Source organism: Rhineura floridana, chromosome 2 (genome assembly GCF_030035675.1).
Source record: "Rhineura floridana isolate rRhiFlo1 chromosome 2, rRhiFlo1.hap2, whole genome shotgun sequence".
Lineage (NCBI taxonomy): Eukaryota > Metazoa > Chordata > Lepidosauria > Squamata > Rhineuridae > Rhineura > Rhineura floridana.
The window spans coordinates 228,327,479-228,340,193 of record NC_084481.1 but is presented as its reverse complement, the minus strand read 5'-3'; the positions used below and the strand labels follow the sequence as shown (position 1 = coordinate 228,340,193).

The 12,715-nt window shown below is 40.9% G+C and overlaps 1 pseudogene; it reads right to left on the bottom strand.

Moving 5' to 3' along the window:
* LOC133378450 (G-protein coupled receptor 176-like) overlaps window positions 1-12,715 on the bottom strand; it is a 36,749-nt pseudogene that overhangs the window by 3,013 nt on the left and 21,021 nt on the right.

Sequence of the window (12,715 nt, the reverse complement as noted above, 5' to 3'; positions counted from 1 at the left end):
CAGCCCACAGCCTCTACTGCTGTCTCCTGATATCCTGCATTCCTACACAGCTTTATCTCCTTAAAGGATGCAGCCTTAAAAGGAGGCTAATATTCCAGTGGCACAGCTACATATAAAATCATATTATTAAGCTGATTCAGGCCCCTACATAGGCCTCAGATGGGGCGTTAAAGGGGCAACTGCTGGACTCCACTTATTTTCCAATATTGGGGGGGTAATTACTTTTTTGACCTTGAAATAAATGTAGGTTACATAAATAGTTGCATAAGTTACATAACTTATGCCAAAAAAGTGGACAGAGACTAATAATGTAGTATTTAGCAGAAACCAAACAGCAGCAGAATGGAAACAGCACTGATTGTGATGAATACACGTCAGAATAGAAATCGCTGCCTTCTTGCATCCTTATGCAACTACCACTCAACTACCACTCAAGTCAGCTTTTGTATGTGGAAAGCAGAGCTTGGAAAAGTTACTTTTTTAAACTACAACTCCCATCAGCCCCTGCCAGCATGGCCACAGGAGTGGGCTGATGCGAGTTGTAGTCCAAAAAAGTAACTTTTCCAAGCTCTGGTGGAAAGGGGGTGGCGGTACCATCTTCAGACAGTAAAAGGCTGGCCCAGCTTAGCTATAAGCCCTGATGAATCAGACCAAAAGCTCATCTAGTCTAGCATCCTGTTCTCATAGCGGCCAACCAAATGCCTATAGGAAGCCTGTAAGCAGAACCTGAGTTCAACAGCATTCTCCCCACTTGTGCTCCCCAACAACTGCTATTAAGAGCCAGGGCCGGTGCCAGGCATTGCTGGGTCCTTGGGCACCAGCCTGCCCAGGCGTGCAACTCCTACCTGTTCTGGCCTACCTCTCTCTGGTCTCCTACTGCTGGGTGTGCTGCACATGCAGGGCTACCATCAACCAAGATGACGGCGGAGACTTCTCTAAGGGGCTGATGCCTCCACTGCCATCTCAGTGGATGGCATGCATGCACAGTAAGCTATGTGCACACGCACATGCCTGCCATCAACCAAGATGGCGGTAGGGACATCAGCCCCTTTAAGAAGTAATAGTCAGTATTTAGCATGCCTCTTGATAAGACCTGAAAAAGTGTCATTGGCCCCCTTGGTAGACAGGAGCACATAAAGAAATCAATACGTCTGCAATAAGGATGCTTGGGATTTTTTTGGCCATAAAAACAGAACTGCTCAGGTTACGTTGTCCAGACGTTAAAAATCCACCCAGTGTATGCCATTTCCAGTTTAGACAAGTCAGTTGCTTTCAGCATCTCTCATCTCACAGGATGGTTGCAAAGTGAAAACATTGTTCTAAGTTACTTCAACAAAGAGAAAAATAAACATGTTTAGAAGTGGAGGCAGAACACAGCTGAACTGCTATCAAACCACGAACAATCTAAAACCTGTATGAGTTGCAAAGGATAAGAGGTAAATGACAATATAGGAGTAACTTCATTGCCTTACCTATCCAGAGCGATGGCAGGAAAGCTAAGGATGGTCACTGAGCAGAAGACTTTGTGCAAGAACTTGATGATCTTACAGAAGACCATGGTGTAGATCCACCAGCAGAAATGTGGACTTGCACCAAGGACAATGTCAAAAGGCACACAGACTAGGCTGGCACAGATCCCAGAGCAGGCCAAGTTCTTAACAAACCGGTTGGTTACCGACTTAAAAACTAACGTCCTGCATGTTGACCACAAGACCACGAAGTTTCCTGGATGAAGGGGAACAAAATCAAACCATGAAAATTTGCATTTGTACACAAACACACAGAGAGAAGTGTATTAGTTACATTTAAGTCTTCCAATAAGACTTGAGTATAGCATTTATTCAAATGAAATTATCACGATCAATTCTAGCTTCTTTACATAACTTTTTAATTTTAAGTTTTTGTATTATAATTAATACACAGACCTGAACTTTACAGTTGACAATGAGGACATTAAACTTGTCAATGATTATCAATACCTTGGCACAGTCATTAACCAAAATGGAGACAATAGTCAAGAAATCAGAAGAAGGCTAGGACTGGGGAGGGCAGCTGTGAGAGAACTAGAAAAGGTCCTCAAATGCAAAAGATGTATCACTGAACACTAAAGTCAGGATCATTCAGACCATGGTATTCCCAATCTCTACGTACAGATGTAAAAGTTGGACAGTGAAAAAAGAGGATAAGAAAAAGATCAACTCATTTGAAATGTGGTGTTGGAGGAGAGCTTTGCGGATACCATGGACTGCAAAAAAGACAAATAATTGGGTGTTAGAACAAATTAAACCAGAACTATCACTAGAAGCCAAAATGATGAAACTGAGGTTATCATACTTTGGACACATCATGAGAAGACATGATTCGTTAGAAAAGACAATAATGCTGGGGAAAACAGAAGGGAGGAGAAAAAGAGGAAGGCCAAACAAGAGATGGATTGATTCCATAAAGGAAGCCACAGACCTGAACTTACAAGATCTGAACAGGGTGGTTCATGACAGATGCTTCTGGAGGTCACTGATTCATAGGGTTGCCATAAGTCATAATCGACTTGAAGACACATAACAACAACAACAACGTTATAATTAATGGTTTCAATTGTTGTTAGGCAGCCTGAGTGGTGCATATGCACTAGAACTGCAGGATGTACATTATATATAAGTAGATAGATAGATTAGGATGCTCTGTAATAAATCTTCCCACGATTCAATCTATATTTTACAACAGCACAATTCTACCGCTGTCTACCTCTAGCAGCAACGCAATCAATGGGGGTATATTGGCATAAAGTGTAGAGGGGACATGTGGCAACTGGCAACCTTGCCTCCAATGCCCCATTCCAGCTGGCTTCATCCCCAACCTTCCTCAAATTAGCAGAAAGGTCTGAACAGGGATTTTTCATGTGCTTGGCTGAACACACTTAGAATCTTCCCTATGATCAGAGATCCTGAATGTGCAAAGTAAGCCTAAATGCAGGAAGGCTGGAGGTAAACTCAGGAAGGCCAGGGACATTGCAGGCAGGGCTCATGTGCATGCCCCTCTACACTTGATCCCTACATGTGTTCTTTGAATGCACAAATAGGGCTTGTGTTCCATGGCACTTAACTGTGCACAGGATTGCTGCCCAAACCAGATTTTCAGCAAAATACATGTTGTTGTTATGTGCCTTCAAGTCGATTTCGACTTATGGCGACCCTATGAATCAGCGACCTCCAATAGCATCTGTTATAAACCACCCTAGCCAATGTGGTGTAGTGGATAAAGTGTTGGACTATGACCTAGGAGACCATGGTTCGAATCACCACATAGCCATGAAGCTCATGGGGTGACCTTGGGCCAGTCACTGCCTCTCAGACTCAGAGGAATGGAATGGTAAACCCCCTCTGAATACCGCTTACCATGAAAACCCTATTCATAGGGTCACCATAAGTTGGAATCAAATTGAAGGCAGTCCATTTCCATTTTCAGATCTTGTAAGGTCAGGTCTGTGGCTTCCTTTATGGAATCAATCCATCTCTTGTTTGGCCTGCCTCTTTTTCTATTCCTTTCTGTTTTTCCAAGCATTATTGCCTTTTCTAGTGAATCATGTCTTCTCATTATGTGTCCAAAGTATGATAACCTCAGTGTCATCATTTTAGCTTCAAGTAATAGTTCTGGTTTAATTTGTTCTAACACCCAAATATTTGTCTTTTTCCAGGTCCATGGTATGCGCAAAGCTCTCCTCCAACACCACATTTCAGATGAGTTGATTTTTCTCTTATCGGCTTTTTTCACTGTTCAACTTTCACATCCATACATAGAGACTGGGAATCAGAGCTTGGAAAAGTTACTTTTTTGAACTACAACTCCCATCAGCCCAATCCAGTGGCCATGCTGGCTGGGGCTGATGGGAGTTGCAGTTCAAAAAAGTAACTTTTCCAAGCTCTGCTGGGAATACCATGGTCTGAATGATAAAATACATGTAACAAACTCGAAAACATTCCTAACAATTATTTAGTACAGTATTAGTCTGGCTGATGAAGTAGTTAACACTACACTTCATTTAGTTTAATACCAGTCGTGCAATGCATTTCATCCCACAAATTCATATTTGACATACGACAAAATATTTAGTGAAGCTACTTGGTATCTGATGTGTTGTTGCTTTACAGAATCCTTGCAGTTTTGGCAACTCCTTTACAGAAGGCAACATTTTTAAAATTCAGGATTTACTCAGCTCTGTTCAAAGCAAGGAAACAAAATTGCCCTTACCCTACTGTTATTAAGGAGAGATACAACAGCAGCACACAACACAAAAGCCAAGGGGTTAATTTTTACATGGAAATATTTAATCATGTATTAGGAGTAGAATTGAGTCTTGATTCCAACATGTTACAATGAATTCAAAAGAAGGGTTACAGCAAGGATGGTGAACAGGTGGCCCTTTTACCCCCGTCACCCCTCACCAATCTTATCAATATTGCCAACCTTATTAATATTGCCTCACCATTGACTATGCCGGCTGAGTCTAACATCTGGAGGGCCACAGGTTCACCACCCCTGGGTTAAAGGTTTTAAAAAATAAAAATAAAAAGCCATGATATAAGAAGATACTGTGCCTGAAATTCCAGTGATGTAGATTATTCATGTGAGCAGTAACAAGCCACTGTACATGTTTTAAAAACCTGGATGGATCAGCAAAAGCATGAAGGTAAAGCTCTGGGTGTGAGCAGGGCTCTCATTTGCATAACTTCCTTCTCTGGATCCCAACCTTAGATTCAGGGCCGGTGCCAGGCTTGACTGGGCCCTTGGGCGCCAGCCTGCCCCAGGCCCCCCACTCCCACTCCCCGTACCTTATCAATTTTGCCTAAATAACACATCTGTAAAGGGCATGGCTGTAATTTTCCAGCATTTTGGAGCTTGAAAGTATTTAGTATATTAAACCAAAAGTTGTTGTTGTTGTTGTTCATTGAATTCTAATGTACATCACCAAGACAAAGGATGAGGGACAGCAAGTCAGGAAAAGTGTCCAGTGCTCAGCGCGCCTCAAATCTGGGATTACGTTGGATGTTCAATCACTACCAGCATTTTCATCTCTGTTGGCGGTTATAGATGCAGAGGGAATGGTGGCAGCAACTGTCAGCTCTGTGAAACTAACAACATCAGATTTCACAGTATCTTAATAACAAATACTATTTATTTTTTCATATCCCAGAAGACTTAGTATTAATTAGTCAAAACACATCTCAGCACAAATCAGCTGTGAACAAAGTTATGCTTGAAAAGCAGTTTTTAGTAAAAGAACAATGCTGCTTTTTCCTAGAGCCAATTCACATAGCCATAAACTCTTTTCCCCCCAGTCCATGTGGCAATATTTTTTTACCCTGAACGTGCAAATATGATGAACCAATTGTGCTGATCAGCTTTGGCCCACATCATGAGTATGCAGGTATGCTATATGCATGATCAGAATTCTGGACTGTAGCAGTAAATTCACACATATTCAGTACACAGAGAAGGCATGCTTTGCAAGCATATAAGGGGAGGTTGTGGGGTCATGGTAGATAGCCCTGCCTCCAATACACACCAGCCCCACTGGCTGCATGTTCCATTTTTTGGCTCATACTTTAATAAACCCAATTTATGGTCATCTGAAACACTGAGTTGTCTGCAAAGGACAGCCACTTTGTGAGTTGTAGGCCCTTAGCAAATTATGTATTTATCTGCCTTTGGTTTCTATGGGATCCTAATGGATGAAGCATGGTCTAAAGGCACAATCAATCAATCAGTGATGATGGTTTTGAAAGCCTAACACTTCATTGAAAGGTTTCCTCAGGTAACACGTCCGTATGGCTGTCTTTCCAGTGCTGTACACCTCAGATAGTACTTTACCTATCTTTATCTATATATAAATCAATGTTAAAGTCTTCATCATTTAAAATTTGCAGTTGCCTAGCAAAAATAAAATAAGAGCCAATGAAAAGGCAAGAACAGAACCCCAGTCAATTTTGTTCAGAAAGCCTATCTGCATCACTTTAAACACATTTGTTATGAGGACACACACAGGTTATTAACCAAAATGGCACAATTTCTGCCCTCTTTAAAATAATGTTGTTGTTATGTGCCTTCAAGTCGACTACGACTTATGGTGACCCTATGAATCAGCGATTTCCAATAGCATCTGTCATGAACCACCCTGTTCAGATCTTGTAAGTTCAGGTCTGTTGCTTCCTTTATGGAATCAAGCCATCTCTTGTTTGGCCTGCCTCTTTTTCTACTCCCTTCTCTTTTTCCCAGCATTATTGTATTTTCTAGTGAATCATGTCTTCTCATGATGTGTCCAAAGTAGGATAACCTCAGTTTCATCATTTTAGCTTCTAGTGATAGTTCTAGTTTAATTTGTTCTAACACCCAATTATTTGTCTTTTTCGCTGTCCACGGTATCCGCAAAGCTCTCCTCCAACACCACATTTCAAATGAGCTGATTTTCTCTTATCCGCTTTTTCCACTGTCCAACTTTCACATCCATACATAGAGATCAGGAATACCACGGTCTGAATGATCCTGACTTTAAGGACTTTTCTAGTTCTCTCATAGCTGCCCTCCCCAGTCCTAGCCTTCTTCTGATTTCTTCACTATTGTCTTGGTTAATGACTGTGCCAAGGTATTGATAATCCTTGACAAGTTCAATCTCTTCATTGTCAACTTTAAAGTTACATAAATCTTCTGTTGTCATTACTTTAGTCTTCTTGACGTTCATCTGTAGTCCTGCTTTTGTGCTTTCCTCTTTAACTTTCATCAGCATTCATTTCAAATCATTACTGATTTCTGCAAAGAGTATGGTATCATCTGCATATCTTAAATTATTGATATTTCTCCCTCCAATTTTCACGCCTCCTGGAGGTCCCATCCCGTTTTCCGTATGATATGTTCTGCATATAGATTAAACAAATAGGGTGATAAAATACATCCCTGACTCACTTTTTCTGTGTCTTCCTCACTCAGAAGCAGCAATCTGAGTCATTATCCGTTACTGTTAAGCAAAACCACTTTCAGTACACAACCCCTACATTTCCCCCACCCCCTTTAGCTTTTTGGACTTAATGTTCAGCTCTAACAATATAAGCAAAGTTCATCATGTTTATTGCTAAACAAAAATGCCATTTCAAGTCTCTGTTTCTGCAGTAAGCATTATTATAAATGTTCAATTTATGTAGCTTTAAACCTTCAGAAATATGTTAAGTTGTGATATGTAGATTCAATCAAAAAGCCTCTGTCCACCATAAAAGATTATTATAATTTTACTATCAACAGTAGTAGGCATACTATTACCCAAAATGCATACAATACCAAGTGTACTCACTTCTAAGTAAAGTGTATTAACATTCATGAAACACAGTTCAAAATAACATCCGTGCCCGCGCACACAGTAATGTCTCCCAAATATGTTTCCAGTGCCTGGGGAGAATTTTAACCGTTCTCTCACCAACTCAATCCCCCCCAAAAATCCCCTGTCCCGTGGCAATTAGCTATGGGGGATTTTCAACATGATTCTGGCTAAGGAAGGAAGGGTTAAAAAAGGCAAAAAGGAGGAACCTGGGAACTACAGACCAGTCAGCCTAACATCAATCCCTGGAAAAACTCTGGAGCAGATTATAAAGCAGTCAATCTGTAAGCACCTTGAAAACAATGCAGTGATTACTAGGAGCCAACATGGATTTATGAAGAACAAATCCTGCCAAACTAATCTTATCTCATTTTTTGATCGGGTAACCTCCCTCGTAGACTGTGGGAATGCTGTGGACATAATATACCTTGACTTCAGCAAAGCTTTTGACAAAGTGCTTATCAATGGTTCCTTCTCAAACTGGGCAGAAGTAACAAGTGGGGTACCACAGGGCTCAGTCCTGGGCCCAGTGCTCTTCAACATTTTTATTAACGACTTGGATGAAGAGGTACAGACAATGCTTATCAAATTTGCAGATGACACAAAATTGGGGGGCATAGCTAATACCATGGAAGACAGAAACAAAATTCAAAGGGACTTTGATAGGCTGGAGCATTGGGCTGAAAACAACAGAATGAAATTCAACAGGGATAAATGCAAAGTTCTACACTTAGGAAAAAGAAACCAAATGCACAGTTATAAGATTGGGGATACTTGGCTCAGCAATACGACATGTGAGAAGGATCTTGGAATTGTCATTGATCACAAGCTGAATATGAGCCAACAGTGCGATGTGGCTGCAAAAAAGGCAAACGCTATATTAGGCTGCATTAACAGAAGTATAGTTTCCAAATCGCGTGAAGTAATTGTTCCCCTCTATTCAGCACTGGTTAAGCCTCATCTTCAATACTGCATCCAGTTCTGGTCTCCACACTTCAAGAAGGATGCAGACAAACTGGAACAGGTTCAGAGCAGGGCAACAAGGATGATCAGAGGACTGGAAACAAAGGCCTATGAGGAGAGACTGAAAGAACTGGGCATGTTTAGCCTGAAGAAAAGAAGACTGAGGGGAGATATGAGGCAAATGCTCTACCCATGAGCTATGTACCCTGTTAAAGAAGAGATAGGATCTTGAGTCCAGAAAAAGTAGGAGCACCAGGTTCCAGCTTGTTATGTAACAATCATCCCTTTGCATTAAATTGTTCCCCTAAACTGGTTTGCTTATTTCAGGTTCCTGTAGGAAAACACAGGGATCATGGAAAAGCAAAATACATGTAAGCTTAAACACAGCCTGAAGATATCACGGCCTGCTGAGTGCCCAGAGTTGCCCTTCTGCCTCTCAGGAGCTGCCGCTTCTGCTAACACCACCTCCTCTTCCTTGGCGGTGCAGCCTGTGCCCACGGCGTCACATTCCGCCCACGGCAGCTCCGCGTCCCCCCCACGGCAGCCCCATGTTCCCCCCCCAGCCGCAGTTTCATCCTCGCCGGCTCCCACCAGTGGTGTGTCATCAGAACTCAAGCTGCAGGAGCTGGTGCCACTGACTTCAATTGGAACAGGCTTCAGGGAATTATGACATTGAGATGCAAAACTGCAGGTAAAAGGATGGATGTCTTTTTAAGACAAGGTCTTCAACTCTGAGTTTCTTTCCTAGACATTTTTTTCCCTTTTATGTTATTTGTTATTTAGTTTAATTTTTGTAAATTGTATTGTTTCATTGATGTGTTTTATACTTGTGTCAATTTTTTTTTGTAAGCCACCTTGAGGGCCTTTAGCAGAAAGGTGGGGTAGAAATCAATTTAATAATAATAATATGATAGCACTCTTCAAGTACATGAAAGGTTGTCACATAGAGGAGGGCCAGGATCTCTTCTTGGTTGTCCCAGAGTGCAGGACATGGAATAATGGGCTCAAGTTGCAGGAAGCCAGATTTCGACTTGACATCAGGAAAAGCTTCCTAACTGTTAGAGCCATACAACAATGGAACCAATTACCTAGAGAGGTAGTGGGCTCTCCAACACTGGAGGCATTCAAGAGGCAGCTGGACAGCCATCTGTCGGGAATGCTTTGATTTGGATTCCTGCATTGCACAGGGAGTTGGACTTGATGGCCTTATAGGCCCCTTCCAACTCTACTATTCTGTGATTCTATAATATTCACTTAAGGTTGATTCATGTGTTTGCATTTGAGTGGTAACATCCTGACATTGTGGTTTTACCAGTTCCTTTTCACGTGAGCAAGTGGCTCAATATAAGAGAGTATTTCCCTGAAAATGTTACCTGAGAATTGTCCATTACCACTTCAGATGGGTTTCTTTGATGTGATAACTAATAATTTTAATGCTGGAATGTTGTTTCAATGACATAGCTCTAATGAGAAAATAAGATTCTACAAACACCACACGAGGGCTTTAACATTTCAAATAAGCATGTGAAGTGTGAAAACAAAGCGATAACAACACCATGGGCTAGTTTGCATGTCATGCTAAATCAAACCATGGCTTAGTATGAATGCATGGGCTCTGGGAGTGCCGATTGCTGCTAGTTTCCTCCACCTCTGTCATTTTGCTGCTGTATCATACTGAGCTAAGCCACGCTGTGGCTTAGCATGTCATTGTGCTTCAGCTCTCCTGAGCAAACCATTGGTTACAGCTTAAAGTTCATCTGGAGAAAGCTAAACCATGAGCCTGGGTTCCAATGACATGCTAAGCCAAACCATGGCTTAGCAGAGCATGGCCCAATAGCAAAATGACTGAGGAGAAACGTGGCCACAGTCTAACCTCCAGGAACTGCACACTTGGTTTGGCCTAGTGTGACATATGAACCAGGCCTATGTGTGAATAGAATTTGGAATACACTTTTGATTGGCCCTTAGTTTAAATAAAGTTTTCACAGCCTTTTAAAAAAAATTCATAGGGCAAATATTTTATTAAGTTTAGTACTTGCTTGTGCTGTTCTGTTTCCAAGTTTACATGAAAATGGAAATGGCCTGCCTTCAAGTTGATCCCAACTTATGGCCACCCTATGAATAGGGTTTTCACAGTAAGCAGTATTCAGAGGTTGTTTACCATTGCCTCCCTCTAAGGCTAGTCCTCCCCAGCTGGCTAGGGCCTGCTCAGCCTGCCACAGCTGCACAAGCCAGCCCCTTCCTTGTCCGCAACTGCCCGCTGGGGGGCAACTGGTTGCCACAAATTATGCAGTTGAGTTTCCTGCATTTGTGGAAATCGCAGGGGTCAGCACACCTGGGGTGCAATGGATGAGCCTCACCCTGGGAAAACCTTGGGACTATGCAGCTTGACCACGGCTGCACAGGGAGCAGGGCATGTAACCCCTGAGCCACTCACTGTGGGGTGCTCTTTAGCTGGCCCTTGACACCCAGGAGACACAAGCGGGGATTTGAGCCCACAGAGTCTGGACTCCCAGCCAGGCTCTCCACCCCACTGTGCTATCCCAGCTTATACTCTACAAGAAACATGTAAAGATTTGAAATTACTTGGTACTAATTAATAGTCAGTTGCAGCAGGAAATCTTAGCACTGTTTAGGGATAAACAATCCTGATCACAACTGTAGGATATTTGGAGAGTAGGAAGGATAGCATTTTGACAAGTACAAGAGAATGACATATGGAACAGGATGTGAAAATACCCCAGACAGAGTTATCTAAAGGTAATGTTCTCTTAAACCAAAGCATCTGTGGTCAAAAATTCTGTGTCATCACATAGGCGATGATCCATAAAGCAAAGGGTTTCTCTTATCAGATGACATCTTTTTTTTTTCAATTAATTTTTATTCAAATTTTCAAAACCAAAACAATACAAAAAGAAAAAACACAAATTAATAACTAACACAATAAAAGAAGAAAAAATATATATAAAAATATTGACTTCCGATTTGTCATAGTTCAGCTATAAATCTATAATATAACAAACCTATCTCTTAAAAGATTATAAAATCACCTTCCTCCAGCGGTTATCTTAGTTGGTTTCAAATCTCATTAACATCATATCATTTTAATCTTCCACAAAAAGTCAAAGAGAAGTTTCCAATCCTTGAGATATACGTCAATCAATTTTTTTTCTAAATAAACATGTCAAATAATCCAACTCATCAAGTCTACTAAGTCCAGTAATTTCAAATCACTCTTCTGTCATTATCCTTATTGGGTCCATCTTCCATCTTCCATCTTAACGCACCCAAAAATCTTGCTGTCATAGTCATATAATAAAAGTCTGATAGGAATTTCCTCCATCACAGATATTTTCTTGCCATCAATTCCGAACGTATCACTGAAGTATTGTTGCAAAGCCGCATCTCTGTTCCTCTTTTCCACATGATACACAAGTATATCTCTTGAAGATTTTTCCATTGACACAAAACAGGGATTAATTCTGTTAACTTTCTCCATTTCAAGTTCCATCAAACCCTTCCAGTCCAGGAATTTTTTTGAACCAATAATATCTTTATCTCCAATCTCTTCAGTTCCTTCAGGGACAGCGCTGAGTTCCAAACTGTAATATTTGTCTCCAGGATCCGTCACAGCCAGGAAATCGAAATCTTTTTTCATGTCCATATTTAATCCAATCTCCATAATTTGAACCTTGCCTTTAATTTCTCTTTCATCCTTTTTTGGTTTTCCAGATCTATCTTTATTCTCCTTTCTCATAGAATCCTGAATTTCTTTCAGCTCTTGTCTCATTTCGTGAAATTCAATTCTCCACGCTTGTCTATTATTTCTCAGTTCTTGTTGTATTGAGTTAATCCCATTCATTATTTTCTGAAACATGTCTAAAGATAAAGTCCCTTCTTGTACATCCATGATCTTCTTAATTGTCATTCTTAAAGCCAAAGGAACAAAACTCCTTCAATTTTCAATGTCCCAAGCAAAGAGCAGTTTATTTCTTTATCCAGTTACAAAGGAGTTAATCTTTCCAACCAACTGGCGTCACACGCTAGACAGCCCTTATCTCTTATATGCCCAGAAGTGCAAAAACAGCTTTAGTTCACAGCGTCCTAATAACTAGTAGCAGAGAGAATGAGCAGATTCGTCCAAAAAAAAGTAGATCAGGAAAAATAGTCCCAGTCGTATATTACACAAAAGTCTTATAAATCAAAAAGATTTTTCTTTTCTCTTCCAATCAGAAATCCCTCATCCGTGTAATCTTTAAAATGCTATTTTCCATGTCAGCTTTTTGCAATAAAAGAAAGATAGGCTATTTTAATTTTCTTCCCTCTTAGTTCCGTGAGTAAAAAAGGAAAGTCTTAACTCACCTAGGTTATCTTAATTGCTGTTACTTT